General features: G+C 41.9%; 1 protein-coding gene across 11 annotated transcripts in view; it reads right to left on the bottom strand.

The window, feature by feature from the left end:
* Positions 1-12,468, bottom strand: part of MAP2 (microtubule associated protein 2) — a 252,875-nt gene that overhangs the window by 180,037 nt on the left and 60,370 nt on the right. The window lies entirely within an intron of this gene.

Below are 12,468 nucleotides of genomic sequence, written 5' to 3' on the forward strand. Positions count from 1 at the left end.
CCAAGAAGGAGGGAGGACAGAATTCCCCTCCCAGCTTCAAGCCAACAGCCTGCAAATGGACCATTTTCCAGTCTATCATCCTTAATCAGCATGAACCCACTCTCAGAATTAATTTCTGCCAGAATGTGAGTGACAAAACTCACAGCTCAATAAAGCTATTTAAGATATTCACTGCTTGACAGGGGAAGGATGGGGAGAAGATAAATGCTAGCAGGAATACTCTGTAGTTTTAGTGAACTTTGCTATGTCTCACAGTATCCATGAGCATAGGGGTTGTCACTGAAAGCAATGGGAGTCTGATTTTATACAAATAAAGCATTTTATTTCACAGAAAGATAGAGAAAGGCAGATTTAGTGTCTTGACAAAATTAACAGGAAGCAGTGGTTGAATCATGAGGAAAAAGCAAGGATCCCATCCCTACCTTCTGCTTTTAAGCATGGGGCAACTTGCTGAAAGCACAGAAAGACTTGAGTCCCTATTGAACACTGTTGTCATAACTGAGGATAAAGATGGAGGTGTAACCAGGAGAACTGCAGAAGAAAAGTCAAGCTCAACTATATCTTCTTTCCTTCCAATACCAGAAAATGAAAAGTCAGTTCTTACAATACACTGGCCAGGCGTGGTCCCTATTACCTTTGGTTAATTCCACATGTCTGAGAAGGAAATCAGCTCTAAGCTGGTTAGACTTGCTAAAGGAGATTTGTCTAAGGCCCCACCCCCAGGTACAGAGTCATGCACCAAAGATTCGTCATTCTTTAGGAAGATGCTACTTGTCCAGACACTCTTAGTCATGGCTGGGCTTCAAGAAGGAAGATTTGGGAAGGCTCTATCCACCTTTGCTACAGGCACGCTGGTGGCTTATGAGGCCAACACATGACAGACATATCCGACTGCAAAAGGCACAGCAGAAAGACTCCTCAGATGGTGTATTCTGCAAGACACGGTTCTTTCTGCGTTGCCTTTTCTCCTCGCGAGTGATCCTGAGTGTGTTCTCAAAGGAGACAGTTGCATTATAGATGGTGTGTCTCCAGGCCTCCCCATTGGAGGCAAGGCACTGGGGTTGATGGAATTCCCCCTGAAGTCTGGAAACATGGGGGCCTTGCACTCCATACCAAATTTCAGACACTCTTAGTAATGGTCAGCAAAATACAACCATCTAACAATTCATACATAATATTCCCCTCTTGAGCAAAACCCCATTCAGCACCTCCCAATCTCCAAGCAGCTCCCAGTCCATATCCAAAGCAAGAGATGAGTAGGGGCTGTACCAGCAGGATTCCTTTTCTCAAGCTTCTGATGAGCAAATGATGGACATGCACACAACACTGGCGCCTCCAGCAAGCAGAACTTCCAGCATCTTTACATCCTGGTCCACAATGTTTACTCTCTAGAGACTCCAGACTCATCCTGCTATCTTTGGGCATGCTAAAAGAGGAGCAGACTTGTTGCTAGTAAGATAAAATGGCCATGAAACCCCAATCAGACAGCTATTTACTTTCCTGCTAGTTATGCTCAGTTAACTCTGCCTTAGGAATAGTAAGATTTTCCAAATCACAGCCCTGATTCATGCAGCCTGTGGTGAACATCCAGGACACATTTAGGAAAAGACTACTAATAAAGTACCATGCCAACTGTTTGACTCAGAGAAAATGAGATTAGAACTGCTACATGTTGGCATTTTGACTTCTGAATACTTGCTGGCTAATAAAACCAGGAGCTGTCTTTAAAGCCTATACTGAACAAAATTATCTATCCCTTTCCTGAAACTACAGTGGCATTTGCTAACACTGGCAGCTTTTATGTGAAGTCTGTGCTCCTGCAAGGAGTCACACTGGCAGCTCTGGTCCTTCACCAACTGCTTTCCAGTAACATCCAATAGGAAAATAAAGTTGCCCAGTATTTTCCATCTTTCAGCACACACCTACCCCAAGAGATGGGCATGTGCTATGAAGACAGCTGTGCCTGTCCAAAATATTCGCTGGCACAGCTGGACACACCTTCCAACACCCTGGGTATGGTTCACTTCAGAAGATGGAGTTGGTTTGGCTAAAAGGGAGGAACTGTTTGGAAACCTGAAGGCGGGAGATAGATTGGGTAATGGCGATCATGGAATGACAACACCGACTATTCAAATATAAGGAACAAACAAGTAGAGCAGATGAAGGGTAGTGAATCTTGAAGGAAAAAAAGATTTTAAGCAACACCACACAGGTCAGCAGGGCTTTGTGGGAGGCCAAAGAAGTGCAGAAAACCTACAAGTGCTGGAGATGGAGTAAAGCTACAAACAAAAAGTAATCTATGGGAAAACAAAGCTGGGACATGTTTTATTCTTAAAAAAAAAAAAAACAAAAAAACAAAAAACAACCCAAAACAACCACACACTAATGAATGAAACCACTGACACTGTGAACTCACAGGAGATGAGGGAAGTCCTAATGCACTGCCTGGAGGCAAGCAGAGAACCACCAACCAGTATAAAAAGGAAGGAGGATGATAACCACACAGAGAACTAGAGACCTGTCAGGCTAACTCAGATTCCCAAAACAAATTGTGAATTAATTATAAATATCTGAAAGACAGTTAAATGACCAAAATCAGCAGATCTACTTCTGTAAAGGACCAACCAAGTCAAACTGGTCTGATCTAGTTTTCTGTTACAGTTTATCAAACACTGGAAAAGGACAACGCATGCTTGCTGCACTCTCCAGGGGGTTGGACGAGTGCTCAGAGGGGTCAGCCTGAGGCTCACTTCTTTGCAATATTTTATGTGACTAACCACAAGAAAGCACTGATCTGAGAGAGTTTACAAGTATTCCATTAGGTTCTAAGTCATCCAAAAATCAATGCCATGAAACTCACTGATTCAAAGTGCTACAGAGGCAGCAAAAATACTTCCACACAGAGCTTCATCCACCAACATCTTAGCTGAGTCCCCCCAGGCTGAGCCCAGGTATACACCACTGCTGCAGTGCAAGCCCACATTCCTCTCTGCTGTGCTGACTCTTAGGTGGAGCTAGTCACACTCTACAGTAAAAGCAAAGTGAACAACTGGATATCCAGCTTCCACAGCAGTTTTCCAGAGCTCTTCTGTCAGAGCTATCAACTTCATACTATTAATTGTTGTCTGACACACAGACATGCCTTAGCAGAGGAGATAATCCTCCGAAGTATAAAGCCAGCAGTTGTTCAACATGTCTGAAAGACTTGCAAAGGAGATTTAGGTTCATCTAACTAAATTAGGAACCTTCTCAATCTGTACATTACCTTCACTGGTCAGTCAAAAAGAACCAGGTAAACAGGATGGACGTATCTCAGGGAACCTGCCTCCACAACCAAGGTCTGCATTTTACCTCCTGCAACATCTTCCAACCTTGTGCATTCACCTTTCTTTGACCTGCCCACTGCAGATAACGCATGGTCCAAGACTTTGGCTCTTCACCTGCCTGCATGTGATGAAGCTGAGCAGCAGGAGCTGTGGATGTACTCTGGGGCCTTGGCCCTGAACTAAGTTAACTCGCATTTTGAACTGAGGTTCATATTTGAAGCCTACTGGTACAGCAGCCTGCTCATACAGTCTGTGTGGAAGAAGAACAGAATAATCCTCCATTTTTTTAAAAAGTCAGGTTTTTCAAACCTCACTTCATCTCTAACTGGCCTAAGATCTTTCTTCATCTGCTGTGGTACTTTTGAAAGCCTCTCTTACCACATGTAGTGAAATAGAAAGTTTAATGAGTTCTAATAATTCCAGAATATTTTAGATTGAGCCATACATAACAGAGCTAAGTGGCAGTAATGTAACAGGTCTGTGGGGCACCTTCCCTGCTGTACAAAAAAGGAGCAGATACACATTCAACACCTTTAATGGAAGCTGAGAGCCTAGTTTTCCAGGAGCACATACCCTTTTCAACCTTAATCTCCCAGTTTCAGGGACAGGAATTCACACCAAAAGTACACTGTGCACTGTCAGTATTTCTGCAGTAACAGAACCTCAAAGTTTCTGTTTAGTTCTCTGACTGATCCTGTTACACATTTTTTTTAATGCTTAAACACATATTCAAAGGTGCAACTCAAAACACTTCAAGGGTACCAACACCACAAGAAAATATGCAATGAAAACCCCTGATGCTCCACCACTGCTCTTATTCAAGTAAATCCTTTATCCTCGTGACAAGGTACTTCTGCTGGTATGAACCTCCAAATTCTGAATTGTTTTCCTGTCATTCATAGGCAATGTCTTCCTCATTGCAATTCTGATTTCCAGGAAGTTTATCCAGGATCTACACAGTTACAAGCAGAATTAAAACACATCCTTTTCTTATCTGCTCTTACAAATTTTCAGTTTATTGGCATCAACACTGTTAAGAGTTAACATGGTTGAAAGCTTCCTGTGAGTAAAAGAATTGCCTGAAACTTTTTTCTTCTTCCATGAGATTTCATACTCAAAAGCCTGACTCCTAGGTGGGACAGACCAGCACAGCTCTACCAAAATGCCAAGAAATGCCACTGATTCACGGGAGTTAAGGATTCATCTTGGACATTTGTCTCAGGAAACCATAATTTGAGTTATTCTCTTCTCCACAGTGATGAGAATACGCTTGAAAAGTATCTCTGCTTTCTTTTCCTGCCAGAGAATCTACACTACAATCTTTCCCTTCTCTCCCAAAACAAGTCCTTGAATGTTTCTCCTGTTACTCTTGCACCATCTGGTCCTGACCCCACAATGCAATTTAGAGCTTCGCCACTGACCACCACCTGACAACCACATTACCTATGCAGCCCTGCCTATCACAGCTTTTCAAGAGGAAGTATTAAAGGAAGTGTCCCTCTGTCTTACAGGCTCTTACTACTTCAGTGGCCAAACACCTCCCAGTCTACAACCTTTGCCTTCCCAATTCCTGTACAATACAGTCAAGGATTAGTTACTGCAGTACAGAAGGGTAACTGAGGCACAGAGAAATTATGTTATTTACTGCAAGTTCCCAATAAAGTCTTTGGAAACAGGTACAGACCTCAATTCAGATGACATTCACCACACAGCCTCAGCTGATGCTAAGGGTGCTTGTCAAACAAGGCTCGCAGCAGCTACACAATTTTGGAAAGTCCACAAGCAGCACTAGTTAGGGGCTAATAGTTTAAAAAAACCTCCTTAAATACCACCATAGGCAGCTTCTTTCAACAACCTGCAAATCAGAGATATAACGCAAAGCGTCAATAATAAAGAGATGAAAAAACCCAGCAGCCAAGCGGCACTCCTTTTGAAAATCAAGTTCAATTTAAGGCATTCATATCAGAAACCAATGAGAGTTCTGGAGTTTCTAAGTGTCCCACACATGAAGGATTACTTTGGGAAAGCTTATTTCTTAATTAAATAATGAATCAATTCAATTTGTTGCAATCTAAGCTTTAAACACTCAAGTAGGCTGATTTGATAAATATGAATCTTGAATAAAGTAAAAAGGCTCTGCCATTCTAGACATGAAAAAGTTAAAGAATTAACTCTTCTGTGCAGTTTGAACTCCAGCTTCCTGATGCACAGGTTTTAATCATATGACCTTGTATCTTTTGAAAAAAATATGTTGCTCCTCACTCTTAAAGAAATTAAAGCAACTCCAGGGAAGAAGAAGGTATCAGTGGGACAGCTCCCTCTGGCACCACAATTCAAAGGAATGTAATAAAACCAGAACTGGGGATAAGCAGTGGAGTGTGCAGGTGTGAGGAGGATGGCCTTAGAGCCAAAGTGGAACATCCCAGGAAAGAAAACTGTTTCTTTCCCAGCCTCTGCCCAGGTGTCCTCCCCCCATCTTGGTGCCCAAACTGCTCCCAGAGGGTCAGAGCAGAGTGCCGATGATCCCACGGAGAACCCGAACAGCTTCCACTGGACACCTATGAGTAGGGTTACTTGGACACTGGAAGTTTTTTCCACCTCCAGAGTAAAAGTGCACCTCCATTTCACTGCAGGCTTCAGAAATATAAATTCCTAAACACGTGACACAGCAAGATAATTTAACAATGGCTGAAATGGAGAAGTCAGTATTTTCAGAGCAGTCTTACATAGTTTGCATAAAGCAAGAAGAATGAAGACATGCACTGAAAATACAGGAGAAAAGCAAAAACACTGAGTAGCAGTTCCCAAATGGAGCAACATCCACACCATGCACTTAATGAGGCGGGAGTTCTGTGGAAACAAGTAATAATGTGATCCCATAATTAAAGACTGCTTTGTAATATGTAGGCAGAAGGCTGCCACAAAGACTGCACAAACACCCTTTATTCCAGTATTTCCTGAAGTGAGCCATTTGCCTCGGCAATGTTAAAAGGTTCCTTTAACAGCTTTTTCAGTCTGTGATACATCATGTAGATGGAACTGAGGTCAAGTGTATTAAGAATCTGAGTAACATTCTGTGCTGTAACATGACAAAAGAGGCACTGTCTGAGCTGCAAGGGCTGACTAGCACTCAATCTATTTCTACAGCCATACTAGAAACACATGTGAAAGTGTACAGAACTTGGAACTCATCTAAAAAACTTTTAAAATAAACAGGGTGTTTAAATTCTGAATAAAATATATAAATACTACATCTTTGGTGGCCTCCTAGGTCCTGTATGAACAAGAGTGGCATCCCAGAAACAGCACATTAACAGCACTACCCACTCTAAAGGTTAACTGGGGAAGGCAAGGACACATAGCAGGGCTTTCTGTATGCCTTACCAAGAGACCTCAGTCACAACTAACAATGGCAAACTCACTCAAATCTGGCTTAGAAATCCCATTTTTTACAGATTTATTAACTTTTAATTAGTAGGCACAGCATCACTCTAGTTTTAAATAATTCTTCCCTGGGAAGTGACATTATCTCTATTGTATTTGTATCCCAGTCAAGGAAGAATGAACTTTTCCCTTTATTAATAGGGTTGACAGTAACACAATTAATGAGTAGCTTTGAATGTGATCTTTAAAACCCTCTATCTGGGATTGGAACACTGATTGTAATTACAGGTGCTGAGCAAAGAGCTTGTCTTGGTACATTTCAAATTGCTACATATATAATTCATCCCCAGCTTTTTTTTCAAGACAGAGATTTTCAGAGGTTCAAGAGGCTTTCAGAGTGGAGGGATTTGATTTAATAGGGACTGGTCACTCAAAGCAGATACTCAGAAAAGTGCTCCAACAGCCCTAAGTTGACCACTGTGGCAACTATTCCTATGAGCAAAAAAAGGAAACTGGGCACTGACATAGCAAGCTGTGATTCCAGAATGTAGTCCTTCATCACTTCAGCAGCCCTGTTAACCAAAGTGGGTCTTACCACATAACCATTTGCAAACCCAAGTTGTACCGAGCACAGGGCTGAAGGGATCCCATGCAACATTTCCACTGACACTTCTTGGTTCTGGAATAATGTCTTTGACAGCCTGGGATTTTTTTCAAAAGATACAAGGAAAGCACTTGAGAGTGAGCAAGTACAGCTGCAGCATGAAATAAGTTAGAATACACTTGTCAAAACTCTAGACCATGTGTTGGTTTGAGATAGAGAAAGTGTCTGTCAACGTTAACCTAACCACACAGGCAGAGGCCACTTGGAGTCATTATATTCAGGATTCATAAAAGAGAGCAGAGGGTTTATGAAAGCTGCACAACTTCTGATCCTCAGTATTTGGGTGTGCATGTATGTACATTTGTATCTGCATGTACATATTTACACAGAGAAATTACACAAACTTTTTTTTTTTTAAGAGAGATAGGAAAGGAAAGCACATGGAAAAGGAGAGGCAGCCAGGACACAAACATCTAAAGAGCAAATATATTAAAAACTAAACATCTTATTCAATTATAGTAGGTTCTACAAGCATTTTCTGAGCACTGTCTCCTACAAGCACAAGACTGCTACTGAATCAGACTGATCACCTTCCACTCCAAGATGAAACCAAGAGCACAACTGATTTGAGCCTTCATGCCATGTCCATTTATACCTGCAAAGCACGGAGCCATGGTCCCACTTCTAAGGAGATTTCTGTTTTTTTAATCCCGTCATAGCAACTTTGACACTGACTCCCTCTGCAGTGGCTGAAGTGCACACCAGCTCAGGAAAACGCCTTGTGTTATCTGCCAAGGACTGAATCGAGCTAATCAGCAGTGTGCCGATGCATGCTGATGTTGACACTTCAAGGATCACAAAATATTTAGTTCAACTGTTTAATCCTTTAATGCTGCTACTCATCAATCACAGAGCTCACTATAATTGCAGGTTTCAAAAAGCACCAATAAGATCATTAACAGAGCAATGCAGAGGACAGCACAACAAGAAAAGGACTTAATCAGATGCCAAATCCTTTCTATGCAAAGCCTAATGCCTGCAGACTCCTCATATGCATCAATGTCAAACCACAGGCTGAATCACCTGCATGTGGTTCACAAAGGCACAAGCTGCAAGAGCACACTGCAAGCATAAATCATTTCCTAGGTGCAACACCAGCCCCTAAATTTAGGTACAGGCACCTTAATTTGCAGAGGCTGAGTCCGGAAACTTCCCTGCTGACTATCTGGTTGCCGGACATTTGAGCCAGGAATCCAGTTCTGCTGCTCACCTCTGGTAAACCTCTTTGTCTCCAGCAGCTCGTTCTGACCCTCCTGAAAAGAGCCCAGAACACACAGGAGTTGCAGGAAACTTGACTTAGCTCTGCAGTGTCACTGTCCCCTTCCACACTCGCAGCTGTAGCTTTTCTCCACTACATACAGTGAGCACACAGTTTTCCAGAAAGCAATTTACCCTCTCTTACTGGTAAGTCCTATCATACCCAATTTTCAGCTTCTGTCTGCATTATACTAGTTTTATGTTTCAGGCTGTCCTCCCTTTCACCCCTCGCAATTTACTGTGCAGTATTTTGCAATCTCTCAGCAATGCAGACAAATCAGTTCCTACTATTGTTCCTCCATAGGTCTTCTTGAGTAACATTAGTGAGACATACACTAGCTGTGGGTAGCTGGACACCTTTGGCCAAGACAGATTGAGGCAGACACTCTCTAGGATACTCAGGCAACAATCTTTAGGGTGCTAAATTATGTGAAAACTATATAGAGAAAACAAATACATGTTCTTCTGTCCAAGTCTAAGGATTTTTCCCACTTCCTCCCTTCACGTGCTAAAAGTGGGATCTTACCCAGACACACTGAACTCAGGAACACTGCAGAATATATGGCCCCTGCATAAAAACGTGGGACACATCAGGAAGCACATGTGCTGTCAGGTAACCCCAATATGGGTGTTTACACCAGTTAATGTCAGTGTTAAAATGAGCTGTCTCAGTGCTCAAGCAACTATCATCGTCCAGCTGGACAAACTCCAGTGTTACAGAATTTCTCCTTCAGGTTTCCATACTCAGTAAGTTGTTCTGCACCTATTCCTCTGACTTCCCACTGTCTCCTTGCAATCCTTAGAGTACCTTTCCCCTGCACCATTTAACTGTAGCAGTGTGCTGGCATAAGGCCAGTTACTGTCACCCTGGTCAATGCTTTTTTTTCCTACTGCTTCCAGAAGTCTGAGGAAGATGAAAGCCAAGGGCAGCAACAGTAGAGGAGTACCATCACCACTGAACAAACAAGAACTCCATGATTTCTGCTCTCTGCTTAGCACTGACATCTCAACTGTTCCACAGTACAAAACTCAAGATATAAAACACTCACAGTTCAATACAAAGATTACTTTCCCTGTCAGCTGACTGCAAAACAGTCGTGCCATCCATGGCCCTCAAGCAGACATGGGATGTGTGCACTAGAGAGACAAAATGTCTGTGCAAAAACCCTACAAATAATGTGGCACACCTATAATTATCTCACATAGATCCCTTCTGCACTTGACCATGGAAGAAAGAACATTCAACAGAGCAAATCACCACACAGTCATTAACAAACAGCAATCCACTGCAATGCAGTCATGGTTACATACAGGGGTACATTGAGCTGATGATGTCCTTAAGGTTAAGGCCTATTTTGCACTGCCTCCAGATCAAAGGCAAATATGCCAGCAGTAATGGTAACTGAACTGAAGAACTGAGTAATTCTGCCCTAAGGAGAGAGCATTTGGTAAAGGCTGAACCAAAAGCCAGAACATCTCCAGTAAGAGAAAGTTTACCTGCAAGTCACTTGAGCACTGTGGATAGATCTTGTCAAGCACAGGTGAGTTATCTGGCCTAGGCAGAGCAGAGGATGCCATCGTGATAGCATGGCAGGTCTAACATCACTGCAGCAGAACTAAGTGGTGCTGTGGGCAAGCACAACCACAGCACACATTCAGCACACAAGACTTGGCTGTGTGGTCACAGCCAGTGTGTTTTCTTTAGTTCACATTTACTCAGCAAGTACTACCCTTAAGACAAGGCACAGAACCAAAGCACAACTTCCCAACAAATGAAATATTAAACCAGGTAAACAAGACAAGCAAAGAGAACAACCTTGCCATCCCCGTCAGGGAATGTTTTCATTTGTCCTTTCCTTGAAGAATTAAAAAATAAATAAAAAAGAACCAGTGGTAGCTGGGGGTTTATTCATTTCCACATGTTTTACCTTTACAAGAAAATAATTTTCATCATCTTATCTATCCAGTGTTGACTTCGATGGTGTGAATGGACAGCTTTGCTTTCACCATTCGCACCAATTCTGGTTCCACTCAAAATATTCACCTATATATTTTATCCCTGTCAACCTCTGAATCATCTGAATTATTCAGTAAACTCCTATAACAAGGATTTCTTTAGAGAAGGTTTGCTAAACATGGCACATACGGAATTCATATCAGTAAAGGATTTATTTTCTCGTCAGATTAGAAAATAAATTGATAAAATTACTCTTGCTTTCCAAGACAAGGGATGTGTTACACTAATTCTTTATACTTCTTAGCTTCAGGTGAGAGATTTTCAAAAACACAGGAGCATGTACAGACCACAGAATGCAAATTCCTAATCACCCCTCAAAAAAAAAGGTAAACCTTCTAATATTCAGTGCCTTGAGAACAGAGTAACAAGACTAGTTGTATCCAAAACAGGACCTAGAACTGGGTCTTATAAACTGCATTCTCTGATCACCTGTAATTCATCAAGCAAAATCTAAGACATTTCTGCAATCAAGAAGGAAAAATAGGCTACATTTTGCTGCATAGAGAGGGTCTTCTCCTTGCATGTACCTAGCTTGGATGACCCAGGAGGTAACATACATACATATATATATACACACACACACATATCTTAAAAAACAGTACTAGCTGCTTCTCTGCAAAACCACTAGCTGGATATCCCTCCTGCTTCTCCCTTCTTAGATGCCTGGAAAATCACTGTGATTTTACAGGCGAAGAGACCACAACTGTCCAGCTGAACACACAGCAGCAGCTTTTGGACAGCTACCAAATACATCTTCACTTGGGCCAGGGAAAACTGTCCCGAACCCCGGGGTGGGGACCCCAAGCCTTCCACTTCCATGGCACTGTGGGTCAGCATGGAGCCACTCTGGCAGGACGCCATGGGCAGCGGGAGCAGGCCTGGCCCGTGGCCGTGCCAGTGCCCCACTGGCACAGAAGAGCATCCTGCACAAAGTACAGGGAAGGCAGCTCCCTCTTGCAGCAACAGCAAGGAAAATAGAAGTGAAAAGGTGGTTATGGTCTGGCTAATCCTGTAATCAAATAAACTTCTAACAGCTCTCTGATGATGTGTAATACTGGTGGAAGAATTATGCAGCTTTTGTGAAAAATTATAAGTTAAATCTGCTTTTCTTCTGGGGTTTTGTGGGAAATTCTATTCTTCAGCTCACAAACAAAAGATTTCAATTTTTCTTGATAATACTTTGACAAAAGTTTAAAGCTCACCAAAGCAGCAATCTTCCAGTTAAAAAATGTGGTACTGGTGACATTTAATCATATTAAGGTATTTAAAACAACAAAAAACGTCTTTGGAATTCATTCTCTCACTGCAAATACCTCTCACCATGTGTTTCCAGAGCCTTGCCCATCTACTACAGTAGATGCTCCATACCAAGAAACTAGACTTCCAAGTCACCTAATATTGCAGGAAAGCACACACTCACACTCACAAATTATGCTTTATAACAGGAAGAAGAAGAGCCTATAAATTGCATGTGCAACTTCCAAAACATAGATTATATTCAACACCAGACAACAGCTAAGGAAAAACAACCAGAATAACTAGAATTATTCATTCAAACTGCATGTTGCAAGGGGAAATAAAGTATTTTCATATTGTGGTCCGTTTCACAATAATATAACCTTCCATGTTCTCTTCCAACAACATACGGCCAAAAAAAGGGCATAAGTCTGGTTATTATATTAAAAACAATTTCTGTGCTTGCAAGTGTCCTTTTGAAAAAGTGCACCATGGCCTTTTTCTGCAAAGGTCATGGGGAAAAAGAAAATCAAATATCTCAGTACTTTCTTGGTGTAACCAAAATGGCTAATTAATGGAGCTGT

Source organism: Manacus candei, unplaced genomic scaffold, assembly GCF_025592945.1.
Source record: "Manacus candei isolate 608988 ecotype Guabito, Panama unplaced genomic scaffold, ASM2559294v1 h1tg000023l, whole genome shotgun sequence".
Lineage (NCBI taxonomy): Eukaryota > Metazoa > Chordata > Aves > Passeriformes > Pipridae > Manacus > Manacus candei.